Source organism: Lactuca serriola, chromosome 8 (assembly GCF_051521515.1).
Source record: "Lactuca serriola cultivar US96UC23 chromosome 8, Lser_US96UC23_V15, whole genome shotgun sequence".
Taxonomy (NCBI): domain Eukaryota; kingdom Viridiplantae; phylum Streptophyta; class Magnoliopsida; order Asterales; family Asteraceae; genus Lactuca; species Lactuca serriola.
The window spans coordinates 248,625,668-248,631,667 of NC_136415.1; positions in this window are offsets into that span (position 1 = coordinate 248,625,668).

The following is a 6,000-nucleotide window of genomic DNA, read 5'->3' on the forward strand; positions in this document are numbered from 1 at the left end:
TTGAGTTGTTCTTTATTTTGCATTCGTTCTTGCTGTTTTATATTTATTTACCTGTTTAAGATCTAATCGATCTTCCAGATTAAGTTTTAATCTCATCAATTGGTATCAGAGTAGGAGGCTGTGTAATCGATACACTTCTTTTCTGTGAAAAAGTTTCAATTAGGGTTTTTCCGCAATTACTGATATTTATTGAGCCGTCATCTCATTATTGACGTATCTTGATATTTATTATTTTGCCCTAATCTGAGTTATTACAAGTCTGATCTTTGAACAGGTTTTTCGATCATAATGGACGAGTCGCAATCGAATCCCATCAATATTTCCAACAACATCGGTTCAACCACGAAGATTCCCATCCTATATACCCATGATTATGAAGTCTAGGCGCATCACTTCGAAGACTATGTTATAGGATATGAGGATAATGGATACCTCATATGGGAAGCAATTATCAATGGACCGTTTTCTCACTCTGCAACGTCGAGGATTATTAAAACTCAAAAGGAGTATAATGATCTGCTGAAGGATGTTAAAGATATTGCGCAAGATGAAAAGAACAAATTCCAGTGCAATATCAAGGCGCTAAGGTTGATCAGATTCACCCTTCAGTCCGACACCTTTAGGTTGGTAAGCTCATGCACAACGGCAAAGGAAGTTTGGGATAGACTTCGTGAACTATACTCTACAGACGAGGATCTTGAACACTCTATACAAACCTTGCTCTTATCTGAGTTTGGAGAATTCAGGCAAGGAGCCGAAGAAACTGTGACCCAGACGTTCGATCGCTTCAATCATCTTCTCAGCAAGATGATCAAACATGACATCGAAAGGAAGCTTATCGAGCAGAAGGTTACGTTCTAAAATGGTCTAAGGTCAAAGTGGAGAGCAGTGGTGTCTACAGTCAAAGCCCATGAACAGTTTAAATCTTATTCTTTGGCGAAACTGGTGGGTATTCTCAAGTCCCAGGAGAAGATTGTGCTGCAGGAAAAGAACGTTGTTTCAAGCCTTGGTTCGCTGGCCCTCTTGTCAAAAAGTAAAGCTGTGACGGAGGACGAAGACCTCAGCCTGGAGGAGTATGACCTCACGTCTGAGGATTATGCTATGATGGTGTCTAACCCCAAGAGGTTCATTAAGAAGAGATTCCCCAGCAACAAAAATCGAAACTGGCAGGGGAGTTATAGTTCAGAAAAGGTTAACAATGAACCGAAGGTTGAAGAGCCCAAGAAGGAACCGAAGGCAGATAGTGATTCTGGAGTAAGCTGTTACTACTGTGGTGGGAAAAATCACTATGCTAAGGATTGTGTCCTCAAAAAGATGGCTGAAAAAGATGAGGAAAAGGATGAGGAAGGTTTGCTGCAGAAAAATCTTGATGAGATGAGGAAGAAGAAATCTACCGCTAACCCTTCCATGAATGCTCTAATTGTGCAGGGTTCGGTTGCTGATCACGAGTTCGGTGGCGTGGAAGTTTGGTCAACCGACTCCGAGGACGATGAAGTGAGGAAGCCTTCTCATGGAAAGGCTTGTGTGGCAAAAGAGGAGAGCAGTGGAGGCAGGTGCTTGATGGTGTCTGAAGTATCTCAGATGAGGGGATACAACACTGATGGTGGAAGCAATGAACCGAAGGAGCAACAGGATATGTGCTTTACGGCCAAACCGCTCAGCGTGCAGTTCAACGAACTCGATGAACTGATATAGAAGGTACAATCAGTTTTTGTTTCATTTAAATTACCACAAAGCTCCTATGAAAAAGAACTAAAAAGTGTTAATTCACGAATCTCACATCTAGATAGTAGTTTAACTCAAACTCGAGTCACCAATTCTAACCTAACTGATCAATTAAGCAGGGTGTCTTCGAAGAGTGAGGAGCGGCGCATGTGGATCGAGTTGAAGGAGTCTGAATTAGTTAAAATAAAAGACGAAAACATTTATTTACAGAGAGACAATTTAAAGTTGTTAAAACAGCGTAATGTATTTTGTTTGATTGCAAAACGTCTTTACACTAATATTACTCAGCTTCACTTGGATTGTGAAATAGGACAAAAGATCCATCGCATGATTTTGCCCTTCCTTGAGTTTAAGGAGGATGAAATTGATGCTGAAGCTTATAATTGTGAGAGTGTGATATCATCTGATGACGTCAATCCGACCTATATGTATGGACTGGACAAAATTGAATCTTTCATTAAATCCAAGGACCACAAGGACATGCTCAAAAATCTTTTGGATGAAAATGATAGTCTTAAACTGAGAACCGAAACCATACAAAAATTTGACTCTTTAAACGCCAACTTGAGCTCAAAAAATAAAGTTGATGTTGAAAATGCATCTGAGCTTAATGAGGATGAAAATATGAGTGAAATTTCTGTAGAGGACACGGTTGACTGCTCAGAATTTGTGAAAAGCGAACCTGAAAACAACAAGAATCTAATTTCAGAAAATTCAGTGGAATTCGCTCGATTGTCCCAACAAAAGTCCCCGATCTTAGCAGAAAAAGCAGTTGTATATCAAAAGGTCAGGACCACTCCAAATCAAGTGTACAAGGTCACAGGAGTAACCGAACATCAGACTGCTGAACTCACAGCTAATGTAAACGAAGATAATGCTAATGGCTGCGATGAGTTCTTTTGGTCATCTCCAATCGATAATGCAGATGAAACGGTAGGCTTGTCAGAAAGGACTTCATGGATTAGTAAAGGTAGATACATACCAGAACCCTTGAACAAGCCATATAATTTTGATGTGCCAAGTACCAGTGGTACGAAAGACATTCCTCAAGAGAATGGAAGCTCAGCAAAAGAAGATGTTCCCTCTAGTTCGTCAGTTCATAGTGAAACTCCCACAGTCCAAAGTGAACCAGCCAAGGAGAAACCGAAAATGAAAGCCAATATCCATCATCAACCGAAGCAGATGAGGAATAAGAAACGTGAAAGGAACCAGAGATACAGGAAGAATCTCTCTGAAAGGAAACAATTTTGGCAATCCCAGAATGCATATTTCTCACATCAAGACAAGAATCTGAAGTTTGAGAACAATCTTGTCAAAAAGCATGAGAGCCACAACAACCGAAAGCCAAGGTTCGGTTCGGAAAAGAATACCAACCGAAAGCAAAGGTTCGGTTCTGAAGATGACTCCAACCGAAAGCCAAGGTTCGGTTCACAGAACGACTTCAACCGAAAGCAAAGGTTCGGTTATGTAATCAAAGGAAATCAAAACTCTAAGGTCAGTCCCACCAATGATCAAAAGCAAAAGGGTCGCCTAGAGTCTCCAGCCAAGAAGTCATCTCAATCTAAGCCCACTCCTTCTCATTCATCTAATTCTTCTAATTCTTCCAATTCATCTCCATCTTGCTCTAAAGCTCATTCTGTTCGTTCTTAAAAATCTCATTCGTCAGCTGAACAAAAGGGCAAACAGAAGGTTTCTGCATCCAAACCAGAGTCTAAACCAAACACACCTAATCCTAATAAAATCAAAGTCTTCACCTTTAAAAATAAAGATGAAACAACACTCATAAAACGAACATATCTTGTTGACATCTCTCTTACTATTCCTGTTCCTGTGAAAGGCTCACGTGGACCCAAGAAACTTTGGGTTCCTAAATCTGCTTAATTTTTGCAGGTTATAAGTGACGAGCAGTTTGACGAAGAATGGTACATCGATAGTGGCTGCTCGCGTCACGTGACAGGGAGGAAGGAAGAGCTTAGGGAATACAGGTCTCTTTCAAATGGTGGCAAAGTCAAGTTTGGAAACAACTCTTTCGGCACCATAAAGGGATACAAAATGATTACTAATGGTGATTTTACTATAAGGAAGGTGGCTTATGTGGAAGGACTGCAACACAACCTCATCAGTGTATCTCAGCTTGTTGGAGGTACAGGTCTCAAAGTCTCATTCGACGATGAAGGTTCTGAAATTATTGAGAAGAAGACGAAGAAAGTAATTCTCAAATCGGAGCGTAAGGGTGAAATGTTTCCTCTAAACCTTAAACCCATCAAAGGAAACCCAACTATATGTCTGTTATCAAAAGCACAATCTGACGAAAGCTGGTTGTGGCACCGAAGACTCTCTCATCTCAACTTTAAAGATATCAACAAACTTGTCACTGGAGGTCATGTTCGAGGTCTTCCATTGCTCAAGTTCGACAGAGATCATTTGTGTGCTGCATGCGAAATGGGGAAGCAGAGTCATCAAAGTCATCCATCTATAATTAACACTAAAGTTGTTGAACCACTCGAATTACTTCATATTGATTTGTGTGGTCCATCATCTATCGAAATCATCGGTGGTAGAAAGTATATTCTTGTTATTGTTGATGACTTTTCACGATTTACATGGGTGTTCTTTCTAAAGCTAAAATCTGAAGCGACTCATAAGATGAAAGTGTTCATCAAGCAAATTGAAGTACAGCTCAAGAAGGTCGTTCGCAACATCAGGAGCGACAATGGTCTGGAATTCAAGAACATGGATTTGAAGAATTTCTAGCAGAAAAAGGGAATAAGTCACAACTTCTCAGCTCCCTACACACCTCAACAGAACGGAATTGTCGAAAGACGAAACCGATCTTTGTGTGAAGCTGCTCGAACTATGCTAAGTTTCGCTTCCTTACCTCTTTATTTTTGGGCTGATGCTATTTCTGCTGCTTGTTTTACGCAGAACAGGTCATATCTCAACAAGCGCTTCACGCTCACACCTTACGAGATTCTCAACAACAGAAAGCCCAATGTGAAATTTTTCCACGTGTTCGGCTCACGGTGTTTCATCTTTAACTCTAAAGAACACCGCAACAAGTTCGATGTCAAAGCCGACGACGGAATCTTTCTGGGCTACTCTCTCACTTCCAAAGCATACAGAGTCCTAAACAAGCGTTCGAGGAAAATCGAAGAGACCTATTACGTGAATTTCAATGATAGCTATGTCAAAAAGCTACAGGCCAAAGAAGACACAGCTGGGGAAATCTTTCCTCAAACTGGCCAAGTCACAGTATTGATCGCTAATCTATACGAGAAATTTATGGAGCTATTTGACGAACCAGAGAAAGCCACTCTCTCAGAAGCAGGTGCAGCAGACAACAAGGTAGACCATATGAAACAAATTGTCGAAGAAGCTGCCAGGAGAATGAACGAAGGAGGATCGAATTCTAATGAACCTCCATCCAATGATGCTTCAGTTGAGGGGGAGCCAAGCTCACATGTTGAGGGGGAGCCAAGCTCTACAACTGCTACCGAAAGTCCAACTCCAACCGAAAGTGCTTTTCCAACCGAAGGTGCATCAACGTCTGAAAGCCAAGCACCACAAGAAACCTCTGAACCTCAAGTGTCTCATAGCTCATCAATCGAGGGGGAGCATGCTGATATGTCACTCGACTACGAAAGCCAATCCGAACCAGAAGAAATGATCAATGCTGAACTAGACCCAACCTTTGATCCAAACTATCCTCCTCTCACCAAATGGACCAGAGATCATCCTATCTCTCAAGTGGTTGGTGATATCTCTGAAAAGGTTCTGACCCGATCACAACTGAAGGCAAAACAGACATCCTTATTTTCCAAAGTTGAGTTTTGTATGTTTAACTCTTTCGTATCAAAAGTTGAACCGAAGATAGTTAACACTGCTCTCGATCACTCCGATTGGGTTCAAGCGATGCAAGACGAACTGAATGAATTTGAAAGGAACAAAGTCTGGCGCCTCATTCCAATTCCTCCAGATGCCTCGGTTGTTGGTCTCAAATGGGTCTTTAGGAATAAAATGGACAAGGAAGGGAACGTTATAAGGAACAAAGCTCGTCTGGTGGTAAAAGGATATTGTCAGGAGGAAGGGATTGATTATGAAGAGACTTTCGCTCCGGTAGCTAGGCTCGAATCTGTAAGAATCTTTCTTGCTTATGCTGCTCACAAAAACTTTGAAGTTTTCCAAATGGACGTCAAATGTGCATTTCTTAATGGAGAACTAGAAGAAACAGTGTACGTGGAGCAACCTCCTGGGTTCGTGAACGATAAGTATCCA